Source organism: Lolium perenne, chromosome 5 (assembly GCF_019359855.2).
Source record: "Lolium perenne isolate Kyuss_39 chromosome 5, Kyuss_2.0, whole genome shotgun sequence".
Lineage (NCBI taxonomy): Eukaryota > Viridiplantae > Streptophyta > Magnoliopsida > Poales > Poaceae > Lolium > Lolium perenne.
In genome coordinates this window covers 118,430,635-118,448,087 of record NC_067248.2, presented here as the reverse complement: position 1 = coordinate 118,448,087, position 17,453 = coordinate 118,430,635, and the positions used below count along the sequence as shown (strand labels likewise).

Below are 17,453 nucleotides of genomic sequence, written 5' to 3'. Positions count from 1 at the left end.
CCGTGTAGTCACCGTGGTTGACGGCGCGGCAGACTCCACCGTGGTCGATTGTGGATCGAGAGGAAGAGTTGGAGCCGAGATGCTCGAGGAGGATGCATCGGTGGCAGTCATCGCGCACGGTGGCGGCGGCGGCAGAAGGCGGAAGCGTTGGCTAGGTCAGGGCAAGCTCTGATACCATGAAAACCTAGATGGAAAGGTGTGTTGTGGGCTGGCTCGGCACAACATGTACCGGCCTATTCATCTCATTATATATGGATCAGGGGTACAATACATGGTTAGGTACAAATACACAGCTAACCTATTATACACGTATTCTATCAGGCTGCTCTGAAAGTCACAGAGAAGTACATGTTGTGTCTACTGGGTCTTTCTCTCTGGATCTTGCACTAGGGATCAGTAGGCTTCCAAAGGTATGCATTCCCAGTTTACCCTATGTTTATGGAAGTTCTTTGAGTGGAAGCTCTTTTCTGTTCACTGTGATTATTCACTACATAGTGTCATTAGCAATCTGTAATCTATTTGGTAACAGAAAGGGTCTTTTCACATTTAGCTTTAGTCAGCGGTCCAATTTTTTGTAATTGCTTATGATGCTTCTGTAGTGATGTATTTTGTTTTGTAAAGGTAGCAATAGCATGCCATTATTCTTTGGAGGGACATGTTTTAGATGTGTATGGTCCAGAGGCTTCAGGGAAGACAACTCTTGCTTGGACAACTCTTGCATTCTTTTCACAAAACAATCTAATATTGAATGTTGCCTTTTAGAAATCTGGAATTTAGTTGGTTACAGATTTATATACTATTAGTAAACCTTGCTGGTGAGTTAGATATAGGCTCATTTAGGTTTCTTTTTATCCTTGTACTTGCTTGACAGAAGTAAAATTTTCTGATATGGTCGACTGAAGTTGCCTACTGATGTTTTTGGTCTAAGAAGAAGGGGTAGATGCAAATGCATTACCTTGACCACACAACAACATTGCAAAATGCTAAATGCTAAAACGATAATTATTATTTTTTCCTTTACTGATACAATATAGGATCCTTAAAGCAAGTGCATAATTTTTACTTGAATACATTCCACAAATTTACTGCTCGAGGAGCCCATCTTAAAGGTCTTGTACATGAACACTCCAGGTTAGTAGATAATGATATTTCAATTTCCGAAACTTTGTTTGCGCAATATTTTTTAATGTGATATGTCTAAGGAGGAACAAAATTTTAAATGATCTGGTCTCAATTATATAACCATTTAGATGCTTCACTCTATGATTTTAACCCTACAAGTGTGAGTGCTATTTACCTCTCTGCAGAACTCTTTCCAAAAATTTAACCCCACAAGTTTCAGTAATACTCACGTCACTGCAGAACTATTTTTTCTTGTAAGATCTTCTGAATTTGTTCTCGGTAATCTACCTTCTATTTTTCTTGATACACCTAGGTGTTACTTGAATTCTTCAGATTTTATAGAGGTCGTTATAGAGGGTACGATACCATGTGGTTTCAAAATTGTTCCACTTTTAGTTATTTTCGCAGCCCAGAGATGGTTTTCAATATAAATGAATAATTAAGTAGATCCCTGGCTATGCTTTGGTGGACTCCAGAGGAAAAAATGTACCTCAGATAGGTAAATGGCCGTTCGAGGGGTTTTGAATACCTGAGCATTACAACATTATATTGTGATTAGTAGTGGAAGGAGTGCAGAAGCTTATTATAATGCTACCGTTTAGATACTTATAACCATGCTATTCTGCAGATATAAGGTTCTATCTCTGTTCGCAATGCATTATCTAAAGGTATAAACGATGCCCCCCATAGGGGGTCTCACAACGATTTGAGTTACTGACCGTTAGATCTCTTCTCAAAATCGATCTTGGCCCTTCATTTTTTACCGTGTGGTATATAAGGTGCCCCAGCCCGAAAAAAACCCTAGCCGCCAGCCCCTATCTCCCCCAATCCCCGTGTCTCTCCCCTCGTCCAATCCCCACGTCGTCTCCCCGCGTCCAATCCCCTTCCTGCCCACTTCCCTTCTCCTCCCCCACAGCCATCTCCTGGCCGAGCCGCCGCTGCTCCTTCTCCTGGCTGAGCTCGCGGAGCTCCGCGGCTTCTCCTCGCCGAGCAGCCCCGTGCCTTCTCCTGTGCCATGCCCTAGCTCATCCTTTCCCACAGCAAGAAAAGTTCCTTCTCTAGGTCCTGGAGGAAGAAGAAGTGGTGGCAAGAAGAGGAGTAAGAGGAGGAGAAGGAAGAAGAGAAGATTCCCACCTTCCCTGTCTGTTGCCTCTTGATCCAGATCCAAAGGTGAGTTTCCCCACCCTTCATGATCCTCTTACGTTCTGTAAATGGTGTCTCCTAGGTTCTTATGGTATGGTATTAGCAAGATCAAGTAGAAATTAGAGAAAATATGATTCTATATTCCCGTTTCTGGACATACAGATTCAGATATCATCAGTTTTGAGTATCCAGTTGGCCAAATCAGAGGAAACTTAGTTGGAGTCTTTTGTAGGTCTCTTTCATGCGATCGTTTTGAGTGGTCATTCACTCAATTTGCTTTAGCGCTTTAGCTGCAGCGATAAAAACCATTGAACAGTGCGACGTGTATATATTTGGCCTATTATTAGTATATTGTAATTATGACGAACTATCCGTTTGAGATAGTCATTGTTGACTGAATATTTATAATAGTACTTTGTTTGGTGTAGGTGATTGTGAAAGAAGTCACCGAACTCAAATCCTTAGAGTTCAACAAGGGGTTGGCCGCTGCTCTTCAAGCGCCATACAGTTTGGTGAGTTTTTTGGCCCTGGTTTCCATGTAGCGGACTTTTCGCATGATTACATCATGAAAATTGCTCTGATCTTGTTATGCAGATGGACTACGTTGATACCCAGGTTGAGGACTACCGGGGCATACTCGAAGCAAAGGGACTGAATTCTACCCAGCTGGCTGCGGCTCAGGTACATGTCTCATGTTGTAAATTTTATACTACTTATTGCAACATCTACACTGATTTTGTAATCTGCGGTGCGCTTTTGTTACAGGTGATTTTTCTGTACACTGTGGTGGGTAACACGAAACTGAAACTATCTCAGACTAACAAGGAGGACGCTGAACTTGCTCAGGATATATCTGTTGGGACCAAGTAATGAACAGTTAGAAGGTTAGCTCAAAAGCTGTCTCGTGGTACAATTTTTGCTTTGAGCTGGCTTAGGCTCTTATCTTTTCATGTTAAGAGTGTTGTTCTCAGATAATGCACAGCTGCTAATTGCTATTTTAACACAAATTTTCTCTGTTTATTTTTTTCCTTTCTTTCATGTGTTAAATTTATAATAATCTTTATGTTTGAAATTACATCATTAATTTCCGTTGCTTGGATTGTTTTGTTGTGATGCAGAAAAAGTTATCTCTCTAGAGCCTTTGGAGACTTCAGCGGAAGGGATAATAAAGATTCATCTTTTTTGAAGTCTCGGATCGAAGTATGTTTGGGTCATTGAATCGTGACTTGTCGTAATTTTGGTGCCACAACCAGGATGTTGTCCTCAGAAGCTATATTCCGATCCAACCTTGTTCTGAAATTGTCTATACATATGCTTGCGATTCTGAAATTGTCTAGAAATATTCCTTCCATTAGAGGGGTATCACTACTGTTTATTGTTCTAAAATCGTTAGGATCAAATGCTTTGTTTTCCTATGCTATCCGTAATCAAATTTAGTTAGCTTATTGGTTAGATTTGAATGAGCATTGTTTTACAATGTTGGACATGATATAGATGTGGCCCTGTCAATCCTGTAAAGTGATTTCAGTCCAGAAAACCAAGGGGCTGTTTTCATATGGGAATGTACTGCGTTTAACAATATTTCTGTCCCAGTCACAACCCAACATCTCATAACATATGTAACATGAATCTGTTGCCATAATATTATTTGCTCAGATTGCCGGAAGTTTGGCTTGCGGGCGGCTGTTGACCTGTAGTCCTTAATTGCTACATCTTTATGATTTACGAATAGATTATTATATTTTGATAGCTTTTGTTCATAGCTTTCCATGATATTACACGGTGGATTAAATTGTGTTTCACCATGTATCTACCTTGTACCTTGTAGTTTATATTATAGATTAAATATATTTACTTAATTCCCATGAGTAGGTGCCTCGACCCCATCTCCGCGGTCAACCAGAACCAGAGGAGGTCTCTGCAACAAGAATGTGTGAATTTCCAAGGTCAACCACACACTTCTCCTAGACACAACATCGTTGTGAAAAACCACCCAGGCACCATGGCGTTGGGGACAGACCACACACGGAGCAGCAGGCCCTGGACTGCTTGAGGGAGAGCTTGACCGATGCCCGCCAAGGTGAGCATCTCTCCATCCGCTCCAGACCTCTTTTCTAGGATTTGCCATTCATGCTGGTTCATTACCCATGTTCCTGGTGGAGAGTTCCGTGTGGTTTCAGTCTTTCACAGTTTAGACTTTACCGAAAGGAAGGGCGTATTGAGAGCTGCACAAAAAAACGTCTTTTACTGTCTGGTTGGATCAATCTTGATTTGCCATTCCTGATTCACTTGTCACGCGTATGGTGTCAACTGAGCTTGGCGGTGCAGGCCTTGTCTCCAAAGGTGATTGCCTGATTGGGTAGCTCCAACACATGCTCTCTTGTTTGGCTGGCTCTAATCATGTGGATTGTTTATATACTTTTGTCGTCATGTAGGAGATTCTTATTCATTATGCACATTGGAAATACATGCTAATTGGCAACTGCACAAACTGACTGATCTAATGGTTGTTTTTGTAGATTGATGTGTGGAGGTGGTTCCTTTATCTGATGAGTACTAGAATGGTGTGGTATGCTTCAATGTTAATCTTTTTCTCTCCTGAGAACTGTACAAATCACAGAGATATTCATGCATCTTGTATTATTGACAATTACCGCGACAAGCATACTCCGGACCCTGATGTTCCCACGAATACAGTTTGGTATGGATGCATATGCTTCCATCATTGAAATTTGAATGTACATCTGAAGTATGATTATTAAACATCTGCCAAGTGCTTAATACTTTATTTTTTGCAGGGGCTTTCTTAGAATCTATTGAAAATTTGGGATTTGTTTACATCGCTTCGAGATATTAGCCAGCCGGGGACAAAGCAAAGCAGCGACCAGCAAGTAGGCGAAGTCTATTTATATTTCTTGTTGTAGGCGAAGTCTAAAATTGCACAGTGGAATGACTGGTTGCAGCCGCAAGCAGCGCAACCCACTGTTCACACCGTCTCCGCGCGTCGTGCCATAAGTCGATTGATTTGTCCATCTTTCTGGACATTCAATTTTTTCCTTTTGCATTTATCTCTCAGGTTTGGCCTAAACGCAGAGATGGTGGGTGGCACATGATGCTAATTGAGTTTTATCTCTTCCTTAGGTTGAGTACAGGGAGTCACACGGAAGGACAACAGCCAGAGCGTCACTTCATATCCATCCTTGCAAAAAAAGGTACCTATCAAAGTTGCTTCTTGGTTCTTGCCATGAATTCTGTACTCAAACCTCTCCATTAAAACAATACGAGTGTTCTATTATGTGTGTTATCCTTTCTTTTCGCTACCAATGATTTGTGTGAAGTGCCATTGATTGGCATTGTTTGTTTTTCATGCAAATTAAACCAAGGGAAATAAACATAGAAAAATAAATCAAATATATTTATTTTGTTTCAAAAAGTCTATACCGTTAATTATGTTGGTTGCCTACTAATTGTTTTCGATTTTCATGTGCAGTTTGATCCAACCAAGGTGCGAGGATTTTAGATTATCATGCAAATCAACTACTATCAGTTTGATATGTATGAAATCAGGGATGACGAAAGTCCAGATCAGTACAATATGCTCATCTGATCTGTGAGATAATTATAGTAACCTTATTCCTTTGTATTATCTTCATACAAAAAAAGCAAATTGATTTCTGGTCCACCTCAATTTTTCAACGTGCCTACCTCTCCCTGAGGTGGAAGAAAGATATCAGGGTATCCTACTTTGAAATACATAACTTTGAGAAGGTTAGCTTTGCTTTTTGCCTGGTTGTCAATTTATTTATTGAAATGGTAAAGTGGACCTATCCTTTTGCAAGTAGCTGAAATTCTCCTTTTCTAGCCAATTTATTCTCCAGGGAAATCCATTTTCTTATTTTAATGATTGGTTTTTGGATTAATGATTCTACTTGGTATGCTGATAAATAGTTGGGTTAATATCATATCAACAATGATTATACACTGGAATCTTACAAGGTGTTCTGTGATGTTGCAAAAGATCCTGACGTCTAGACTCTCCTTGGATTGGTTTGGATTCTGTCACCTGCAGTGGCAGGTTTCAATGCCTCATCATTTGACATACATCATTTATCTTAATACTCCCTCCATTTCAATCTATAATGCCTATAGATTTTCTGCATTTGTTTCATAATATATGAGTAGATCTGCGTTTATTTGCAAAGAACTCCTTCCACCGATCAGATGAATAGCAGAAAATAAGGAAACCGATCTGATCCCGTGCATAAAATCTGGGAACTGATTTACGGTACAACCTCCTATAGGCATTATTGACTGAAAATAAGGGGGTTTTGTGTTTAAAAATGACTTGCGCTAATTACCGTGCAGAAAATCTATAGGCATTATAGATTGAAACGGAGGGAGTATATTTTACCTCAGTCAGTTGTTACCTATTTAGTTCTGTTTTCACAGTAAAATACATAATTAGCATCATCACTGACCCTGGTTGTTTGTTAAAAAATGGTTCCTGACAGAGAGGCAAAATATATCTTGGCCAAATGATAAGTGGTAAAATAGTTTACCTCTCAAGTCAGTTTAAATAAAAAGAAAGTTTGCCTGCAACTTATCAATGTATTGGCCAATGAGGGCTACGAGAAGATATTTTGCACACAAAAACTTAACACAAACTCGGTAACTGTAGAGTGGGTCTGCCTTTTGGCTGAAGCGTTTTCCAGCTTTCCTACTATTTTTATGAAAATATTCCATTACTCCTACTACTTTTCTGAAATCATCCCATTAATCTTTGATTTCTCTTCATTGGGTAGCATGTTGCTGTGTGATGTCGTTCTGAATTGGAATTAAGAGGCATACCCATCCTTTCTTTTTAGTTGCAGTACTACCTATTCTTTGAGGCACCGCGTCTGCAAGCGTGGCGCACCTGTCGAGACAGGAGCAAGCCGGCAGCGGCTCAAGTGATGTTGACTGATAGGGAGCGTGGCGCGTGACACACAAGTCAGGACATGCTGCCTCAACGATGGGGCTGTGGTGCAGGTATGCTTATCCTACTGACCTCCAGATGATGCCAAAGTAACTTCAATTGGTCTGACCCTAAGTTGTGTGCGAGTTAAGCTTTTAAAATGATATTGATTTTTTTCCTACACCTTACCGAACACTATCCTTTAATATTCTTATATTATAAGTATATGTATTTTGCACAATCAGTTAATTAACGTTGTTTTTAATGTTATTTTTTTAACAGAATTCACTCTCTACTAAGGACATCGTGTTTCCTGCTCATTCTAGCGTTGGAGTTTCTCATGGAAATAGGCTTAAGATAGCTGCCTCTGGAGTACAAGTGCAGCCAGTTGTTTGTACTGGGACCTTTTGAGATTATGTCATGTCTGTATAGATGCTATGGAGCTGTTTTAATCAGTATCTATTGGAGAACAACTATGCTTCTTTTGTTTCAATATTATCTATTATTGTTCTGCTTGGTTCCTTTGGTAATGAGATATCTTTTATTATATATAATTGGCTTTTGCCTTGCTTTTCTAGATTCAGTATTTTTATGTACTGTCTAAAACACGAATCAATCGGTTATGCAACTAGAAAATAATATTCAGTAGACTACGGTCACTTTCTCCTGAAACTTTTTCTCCTTTGTTTCCTTTATTTTGATGCTATTTACTAATATGCGAGCACAATAGTTCAACTGTTCATAGCAAAATAGTACGATGCTCAAATTGACACAAGTTATAGCTCACTTTTCAGATTTTGATGTTTCTAGCGTTGCAGGGCAACAGATAAGGCTGTAGATAACACATACCAGTGAGCTGATGGATCTGCTTGCATTGCTCGGACCGGTCACTTCAATCGTTCCCCCCTACTTCGTCTTCTGCTTCTCTCCATCTGCCTGCTGCCTCCTACCAACGATGGTGATTCTTGGTGTTCTGCTGCTCTTCCTGCCACTACTTGGTACTACCGACCGGTCCTTCACGCTATGCTACTCTCCATCCCCCGTGCAGCCGCCTCGCCCCTTCCTTGGGAAACAGCACACCGTCCTCCTGCGTGCCAGTCTCTCCATCCACCGCCGCCGCCGAAATCGTCACCGAGGCGCAAAGCTGGGCCGCAGTGATCGAGAGGAGGGAAGGCAGTAACAGTGTGCTGGGTGGAGGAGGCGTCGTCTGGTGGCTTGGTTGGCACAGAGCTCGCTGGCTCGATGTCCAGAGTTTGCATGCGGCCAAGCGTCACCGCTCTTCCTTCACGTTCCACGTGAGGCTTTTCTGGCCATGTGTCCTTGAAGGCTTGGATGGCAGGTTGAATCCTCAGCATCGAGGGGTGCGGCTGGTGGTTTCTTGCCAGGTGCAGCAGGTGGCATCAGCGGCCGTCGGAAGCTGCACAGGACACGGAGGTATCTTATCGATTGGTTGTTACTTGATTTACTTTTTTTGTTTACAGCGGTACGTAAGTGGAAATTCACTATATTGAACATTAACTATTCCTGTTCTTTTGTCATTTGTATGATTAATGTATGAGTGAGATAAAAGGACCTTGGTTGAATTTCCGAGAAGCAATGCTTCTTTTTAGACCATTGCTATTTATTTTTAATAGAGATTGTATGCTCTGGAAGCATCGATGCCTAGTGGTTGTCAACTTTCGCTTTCGTATGCTTCAACTTGAATCGAATCAGAAATCGATGACGAGTATATATCTGGTTTTCACCAAGCGTTCCACTTGAGTTTCCTTGTTTTCTTTTGGCATCTCTTTCATTTAGCTCCTGGTTATGTTGAGTAATTCATCTTTTTTTGTCAGCAGTGTTGCCTCTTGGTGATGATGTTTTGTTCAGTTCTTCCCTTGCGCAAGCCTCAAGAGATATCGGTTTTGCTATTAACATTGGATCTGAGGATCATGTTCCTCCCTTTTTTTATGGCCATGTATGCATAGAACAAGTGTCGGATGCAACAATCTTCTCTTATCGGTTACTTAGTTATGTAGTTTGCTTCCTCATGTCGCATGTGTCCTCGGGAGAAAAGCTTATATATATATATATATATAATATTCCTAATTTACAGATACTCTTAGTATTACTGATATGTAGTTTATAACCTAGGCTACGTGGCTCAGTCAGGAGGACTTTTTAAATTACCAATTTGGTAGCGTTATGCTATTACATTCTGAACATCTATGTCCATTTTTTTTTATCTTATCTACCATCCTATGTATACTTCATTTTATTTCCTCTATTATTCTTTTGGTTTATCTTCTGTTCCTTCTCTTTAATAACCAACAATGCTTTGGTTTATATATATTTTATCTTCTTTGCATCGGTTACTTCACAACATTGACCTAACAAGATTTTATATTACGAGTCCTGCCTATGAACGCATCTCACCGGGATCGTGCGCCAAGGATTTATTGGCTTTGGTTCAACTCTGTGCGTTTTCCATTCATACATTGTATCTATTAGCTTCAGAATAGGAATAAGAAATGGACAGTATATCATCTTTGAGACTGAAAAACGTCGTATTCACTACAATATTTGACATGTTCCATGCTTGAAATGCAGGTTGTTGGTTAACCACTTAACCGGCGAGCATCAGGCTGCATATTCAGCTAACAGGGTGTGTGGTCACATAATCATAGATCTTATCTACAGGTGTAGAACTGGGAACAACATGAGAAAGCTCTAAAGATCAATTCACTTTCATGCATATAGTTTATGAAACATAGAGCATTTCTTTTGATTTCATTATCATATGGGTTGTTATTTCTTATGTAAAATAGGCGGTAAGTGTTCTGTTGATTCTTCTGTAAAAGAAAGCTGAAAGTTTTATCCTGATTTCATCCTATCGATTTTGTTTTGTAAAACCAAAGGACCATTTCAAACTAATTTTCATTGTTGTAATATAAATTGCAAATCGGTGCGAGTTCCACGGGACCGTGCGCCAAGGCGCACATTTAAATCTAGTAATATTCATTTGTGCCCTGTTGGTATCCCTTAGATAGTTCCCAATGCTCATTTCCGCGGGCACCGTCTGTCAATGAACACCTCATATCTCACATTTTCCGAAGAAGTTAACTTGTGGTTTGTTCAGGGGTCCCCTATATTCTATTTCTATTTGGTATGCCTTCTAGCGTTCATATGCTCCATTACAATTGCCTATTATAAAATATTGTGATTCTTTTTATTGGAAGGGCAACCATGTGTATGGAGAAATCACAAAAAGTTCGTGGAACAGTTCATGAATGTGCCGGAGGAGGGAAAGATTTACGAGATTCAAAAGTTTGTGGGTGTTTTTTCAAAGAAATGTGCCTTCATGCCTAAGGAAGGTCACTCAATGGTTGAGTTTACAAGCTACACAACCGTCGTTGAAAGAACTGGACTAGATGTGGAATTTGACTTCAGCGATGCAGAGCGACAACGAGCGAAAGTGAGTGCAACACGCGTTGGAGTAGTCATGGTGTCAGCTGTCAAGATGACAGGCAACGATCAAGGCCATGGGTGGCTCCGAGATCAGCGCACATTGTGCAACGAAGAACGACCACCCCCATAAGTATACTACCTTTTCCGTATTATGTGCTCTTGTGTCAGAGCTGCACTCTGCAAGTACTTTATATAGGATGCTACTATTGCTCAAGAATTGACTTTTAAATGGGTTATGTGTTTTGTGCTATCTCTTCAGTTTTTATGCTAGCTGCCGGATTACTTCTCAATGTAGCATGCTCACAATAAAAAAAAATTGTTTGCAAAAGCACAGCTAATTTTTCTGATACATGACCTCACTGGAAACTGATAAATAAACCGGTGACACAATATTTCTTGCACATGCCTTGATCGTACACTCACTCCGTTTGTTCTCTTCAGGGCGGTGTCAAGCATCATCTCCTGGTACCTCATAGATGGCGATCAGAGGGTACGTCTAAGCTCAGGTGAGTACCACCTCCACCCTGCAGGTGCGATTCCTTCTTTTTCTAGGAAAACATTCACCTCTATTTATTTGTTTTACAAATCAGATTATTGCCACTATACTTGCCTTGGCACTGTCAATTATACTGAACCTATATATTGAAATATATTTGACATGTGTGAGTGTGTTTCTTCTCCCAAAACAGATGAAACCTTTTTCATTGGTTTTTTATGCTAGAAAATGATTCACCAAGTTCTGAATTTAGTTTTGAGTAATGCATTATTTGTTTATAGTTACGAATCAGCATTTGATATGCGAGTGTGATCCCTCCATCCCAAGGTACTTTCCCATACAACATAGGTTAATGATGTAGCCCTACCCAAGGTAGACACTACATCAAGACCGACAAGCCCTCCTCGTGGCCCAATGACACGAGTTCGAGCCCAAGGCATACACCAAGAGGTGAATTCGCCCCTTTCCACGTATGCATTTGATACCTCTTTGGATGGCATGCTACTTCATGCAAATACCTTGTGTTCAATCAGGTACATCGGTCAAGACACAAGCCATGGAAACCAAGCCAATGGAGAGGGAACTGAAAATGAAGAAGATGGAGCTACAGCGCCCCGGCCGAAAATTCCGCCCCCCAGGACCGGAACTTCTGCCCAGATTCCCTGTGAAGAGCATACAGCCGGAACTTCCGCCCTGAGAGACCGGAACTTCCGCCCGCTGGAACTTCCACCCAAGTTCCGCCCTTGTTCCGAAAACGCAACGAAACACCCCTGGATGATACTGCAAGGAAATCGGCCGTTTCCGGAACTAGGCCGGAACTTTCGGCCCGACCGGAACTTCCGCCCTCCAGGACAGGAACTTTCGCCCAGATGCCGCCAAGATGCTGTCCAGCCCCCAAGTGAAGGGAATCCAACCGGAACTTCCGCCCCACCGGAACTTCCGCCCCCTGAGGCCGGAACTTTCTCCTACACGCGTTTCAGCACCAAAGCTGGCAGATTCAGCATGTAACTTACCCCTTCGCTCCACCAACTATAAATAGCCTTGTTGGCTCAGATATGAGATTAGACTTGATGTGAAATTAAACCTGAGCTTTGCTCTTGACCCTTGTGGGAACCCTACCATAGATCTTAGATCTTGTACCCACCCGGGCTCCTTATCGAATCATATTGTATCTCTTTGGTGACTTCTACCAATCTTGATCTTTTGCTTGCACTTCTACCTTTGGGTCTTTTGCTTGCACTTCTATTGATTTTGGTCTTTTCACCCTTATAGATCTATAGGATTTCGATTCGTCGATCTTTTTGCGGGACTTCTACCGAAAGGTCTTTTCCTGCAACTTCTATCGAGTTGGTGGTTCGGGCCAACGAGGACAAACCGATTTGTGTGTGTGTGAGTTTGTATCCCACGATTCCCCTCCGCGTTCGTCGTGTTCATCGCGTTCTTCCACCTCCCCCACGAATTCCACCCAAATCCGTGAAGATCGGGCACACCCTTGGGTTCAGCCCTTATCATATTGTATCACGAGCTCCTTGGTTGCCACGGATTTGACCCCCACACCCCCAAAAAATTTCTTGAGAAATTTTTTGAAAATCCCAAAAATAGCCTCAAATTAGCCTTGGTTGGATCTCGCGATTTGTTGTGTTTTTGGTGGTTTTGCTCCAATAGAAACTTGTCTTTGGTGTTGATCTGCAATTCCCCCACCTTCCCACAGCTTCTAGTGCCAAAGTTTCCTCGAATTCGAAGGATTTCGGACCGGATTTCCGCCCAAATCGACGGACAGCCCACAGATCTGATTACGACCGGAAGTTCCGCCCGGCAGGACCGGAAGTTCCGCCCGGGACCGGAAGTACCGCCCCCTGTGACCGGAAGTTCCGGCCATCCGAAATTTTGACAGCACCCTTCGTTTTTCATTTTGGAACTAACCCCTTGTGTTTGGACTTCGGTTTACGTGCCATTTCAGCTACCACAAAGCTTCCGCAACATCGACAACGACGACGGCACCCCGAGGATCCAAGCGGTTCATTTGACACCTCCACCACCATAGCAAGTTCAAGGTCGTCAGCCACCATCATCAAGTGGTATAACTTGCTCCTAACTTGTAGCCCTAGCCTCTTTTGCGTACCTTTCCTATCGAGAGTGGCTTTCTAGTGTTGCGAAGCATTGCGCAAGCGTCCCGACCGTGAGGGTGTGCGTGTGTTGAGCAAAGCTACGAAGCAAGCTCGTGTGAAAAGATAAGCAAAAGAAGTGTGACATACTTACATAGATAGTAGTATCCATACATAGTGAGAAAAAGAAAGAAAAATACAAAAAGAAAAAGAGTGTGACTGACACCTATACACAAAAGAGTCCAAAGCTTATAAGCAAAAGAGAGAAAAGAGAAGAGAGGCGTCTTGCGCAAATCTTGTTGCTTCTCAATTTTGCATCCAAGCCACGGTCTCTCTTGCGTTAGCGTGACACCGAGCTAGTAGTTTTCGTTAGGATCAATTTTGTTCGTGCTCATTTTCCAAGTCGCGCTAACCCCATTTTGTCCCACGCGTGTGTTCCACCTTGTGTATGCCTTTTGTGATCGCCACTTTTGACTTGTGACTTTTGGATCTTACCCACTTTTGACAATAGACTTTTCATTTGGTTCTTCCATTTGGCTTTCCACATCCATACCTAACACCATATAGAGCTTTTTTTGTGTGTGTGCATATATATCGGTTGTCCTCCGACTCGAAACACCTTTTTGATTTTGGTTTGCAAGTTTTGACACTTTTGGTAGTTTTTCCTAACCACCCACAACATAGTTCTTGTTTTAGTTGTAACCATGTCTAGTGGAGAAGGGAACCAACTACCGATGACGCGTCACCAACATTGGATAGCTACTCAAGCCGTCCACTCCAAGCTCAATGAATTTGAAGCCATGATGAAAGATACCGCCGTCCGCTATGAAGAAAGAGCTCAAGTGCAAAGGATAGACCTCAACAACCAAATTCAAGACCTCAATGAGAAGATTGAAGCTCAAGACAAAAAGTTGAAAGAAACACTCGCTTTACAAGTCAAGAAATAAGGGAGATGAAGACGGCGTTGGACAATATCATTCACACACTCAACCGCCAAGACAATAGGAGACACCACTCAAGGTCTTCACGCTCTCAAAGTTCAAGGTCACGAGCTCCTACACCGTATCACCATGATTGCAATGAAGACCCATGCCACCATAATGTGGATGCTCAAGTGCTTCACCAACAAGCTCAAGAAGTGGAGCAAGCTCGACTTCGACTTGTCCAAGAACGTGAACGCCTTGAAGAAGAGCGCCTTCAACAAGAAAATCTCCATGCTCAATTCCAACAAGAACAAGAACGCCTTCGACATGATCAAGAGCTAGTTCGTGCAAGAGAACAAGAGCGTATCCGCAATGAACAACTAGCACTTGAAGAACAAGAACGACAACGACAAGTACAAGAAGCTCAAGCTAGAAGGCAACGCCTTCATGAAGAGGAACAAAGGCAAGCGCAACAAGAGCGCCAAATCATCAATGTTGTTCAACCTCAACGCCCTCAAGTTCAAGATAATCGTTGCCATCATGATGATCGACCTCATGGTAGAAGACCACCTCCTAGGGAGATAAATGAGGAGTCAAGTCATCACCAAGCATCAAGTGAAGAAAGTGTGAGGCCTCAACACCGCCACAACAATGATGATCAAGATCAAGATCATGTAAGACCACCTCCTCGTCAACAACATAGCAACAACAATAGAGATGCTCAAGGTCCACAACATCTACCTCAACAACGTCAAGCCCTTGGTGAAGAAAGACCACCTCCTCGACGCAATGACCGTAATGAGGAAGAAATCTTCAGGAAGCTCAAGTTCACCATGCCCAAGTTCCAAGGAGAGGAAGAACCCGACGCATACTTATCTTGGGTACTCAAGGTTGACAAGATCTTCCGCATACACAAATTCTCCAAAGCAAAGAAGGTGGCCATGGCATCACTCGAGTTTGAGGGATATGCAAATGTTTGGTGGGAAGAAATAAACAAGAAGCGTGAAAAAGAAGACTTAGAGCCCATTGACACATGGGAAGAGATGCAAGAAGTCATGCACAAACACTTTGTGCCCACCCACCATAAACGTGACCTCTTCAACAAGCTAACTCAACTCAAGCAAAGCTTCAAGTCTGTTGAGGAGTATTACAAGGAGATGCACATGACCATGATGAGTGCGAATGTGGATGAGCGAGAAGAGCGAACTATGGCAAGATTCTTTAATGGATTGAACATTCCCGTCAAGAGGATAGTGGAATTCTTGCCTTACACCAACATGGTTGAGTTACTTCATCAAGCTACAAGGGCCGAGCGTCAAGTGCGAGAAGACTTAGCAAGTGCAAAAACAAAGTCCTTCTTCGCCGCAAGAATTGCAATCAATGACTCCGCAAGCACCAAGAATACAAGTGATAGTTCCTCCAAGGACCCTCCCAAGCAAACAAGAAGTGCCATCAAGACTACAAGCTTCAAGCCGGACCAATCAACTATGTCCTCCAAAGCTTCCACATGATCTAGTAACATCACTTGCTTCAAGTGTGGTTCTCAAGGACATAAATCCTTTGAATGCAAGAACACAAGAGTTATGATAGCTCGGGATGATGGAGATGTAGAGTACTTGAGTGAAGGTGAATATGAAGCCTTGGTACAAGCCGCAACCAATCATGAAGATGATGACTTGGAAGACCAAGAGCAAGTTCTATGTGTGCATGATGCAAGCCCATCACTTGTGGTGACCAAAGTGTTGACAACCCATGCACTCCCCAATGAAGACCAAAGATGCCATATCTTCCAAACAAGAGTCGAAATTAATGGCAAGTCAATAAAGGTTATCATCGATGGAGGGAGTTGCCACAACCTTGCAAGCACCGAACTATGTTCCAAGCTCAACCTCAAACTCCGGAAACGCCCTCATCCTTACCATGTGCAATGACTAAGTGACAACGACAATGTGAAGATACAACACACCGTCACAATCTCCTTCAAGATCGATGCCTATGAAGACACCGTTGAGTGTGATGTAGTGCCTATGACGGTATGCCACATGCTACTTGGTCGCCCTTGGCAATATGACAAAAGAGCAAACCATGATGGCTACACAAATTCCTATAGCTCAAGGTCGGCGACAAGACCTTCATCCTACGCCCAATGACTCCTAGCCAAGTAATTGCGGACAATGCAAAGGCTTTAGCGAGGGATAAGGAAGCTACTATCACTAGTGAGATGAGCGGTGAGAGAGTGACCCACCAAAAGGGGAGTGAGCGCTACAAGCCATATGTGAGTGAGATGAAGAGTGTCCTCATAGCTACCAAGAGTGAGATGAGAGAAGTGCACCACAACCCATCCACCAAATTGCACTATGTGCTCATTTGCAAGGGGCCACCCTCGGAGACTAACAACTTAACAACACATCCTTCATCTTTATTATCTCTTTTGAAGGAATTCGAAGATGTCTTCCCCGACGAGCTTCCTCATGGACTACCATCGCTTCAAGGCATAGAGCACCACATCGACTTCATGCAAGGTGCCACACTACCAAAAGGTACCACTCACCACACCAAAACCGACGAACAAGAGGAAATGCAACGTTCTACTCATGATTGTCAATCACACGGGTATGTTCATGAAATCCTTAGCCCACGTGTGGTTCCAACAATTCTTTTCATGCCTTTGGGTTGTTCCTTTGTTTCGTCACTCGTTTTGCGTCTTATGCAACATCTCTTGAAACATCTTGTTGACAAAAGTGGCCTTGATGATATCCTCATGTGTCCCATGAATCTCAAGGACCGTATTATATATGTGAGAGAGAACTTATACATCTTATGGCCGTTGGCACACAAAAAGTTGATTTCCTTTGGATTTGCGATTTCCTCTATTGGCATTGAAGTGAATTATTCGACCTTTGGGGATATACATAAGCGGCACACGCCAACCACAATTGCCCAAGCTCGACGTTTCCATGCCATTGCCATTTTCCATACTCGCTTCGTGAAAAACATTAGCACCATTGTTTGCCTATTGAATGTTCCGTTTGTTTGGGACAACGCTACACAACATCCTTTTTGTGACTTGCAAATGAGACTTCACTATACATCACTCCTTGTCCTACAAAAGGTTGACTACACCGACACAATTTTGGTTCCCATGTTTGCCAAGTTTTCCATGGAAAAAGAATTTGTTGATTTCGATTCGCATGATGATTTCTTGTCAAATGCAAAGAAAATTGGCATGCCCAAATCTTCTATGCGAAAGTTGCTTTTACCCA

At 42.3% G+C, this 17,453-nt stretch overlaps 1 long non-coding RNA gene across 3 annotated transcripts; it reads left to right on the top strand.

Annotated features, from left to right (window-relative positions):
* Window positions 1-1,950: 1,950 nt before the first annotated feature.
* Window positions 1,951-8,206, top strand: LOC127299725 (uncharacterized). Of its 3 annotated transcripts, XR_007850609.2 has the most exons (11): window positions 1,951-2,292; window positions 2,694-2,777; window positions 2,860-2,946; window positions 3,031-3,149; window positions 3,384-3,465; window positions 4,138-4,608; window positions 4,785-4,966; window positions 5,064-5,477; window positions 5,756-6,340; window positions 7,131-7,293; window positions 7,502-8,206. It is a non-coding gene; the product is annotated as an uncharacterized lncRNA (long non-coding RNA). The 3 variants fall into 3 exon arrangements; XR_007850608.2 differs by having other exon boundaries at window positions 4,138-4,345; window positions 5,756-7,293; XR_007850607.2 differs by having other exon boundaries at window positions 5,756-7,293.
* Window positions 8,207-17,453: the final 9,247 nt, after the last annotated feature.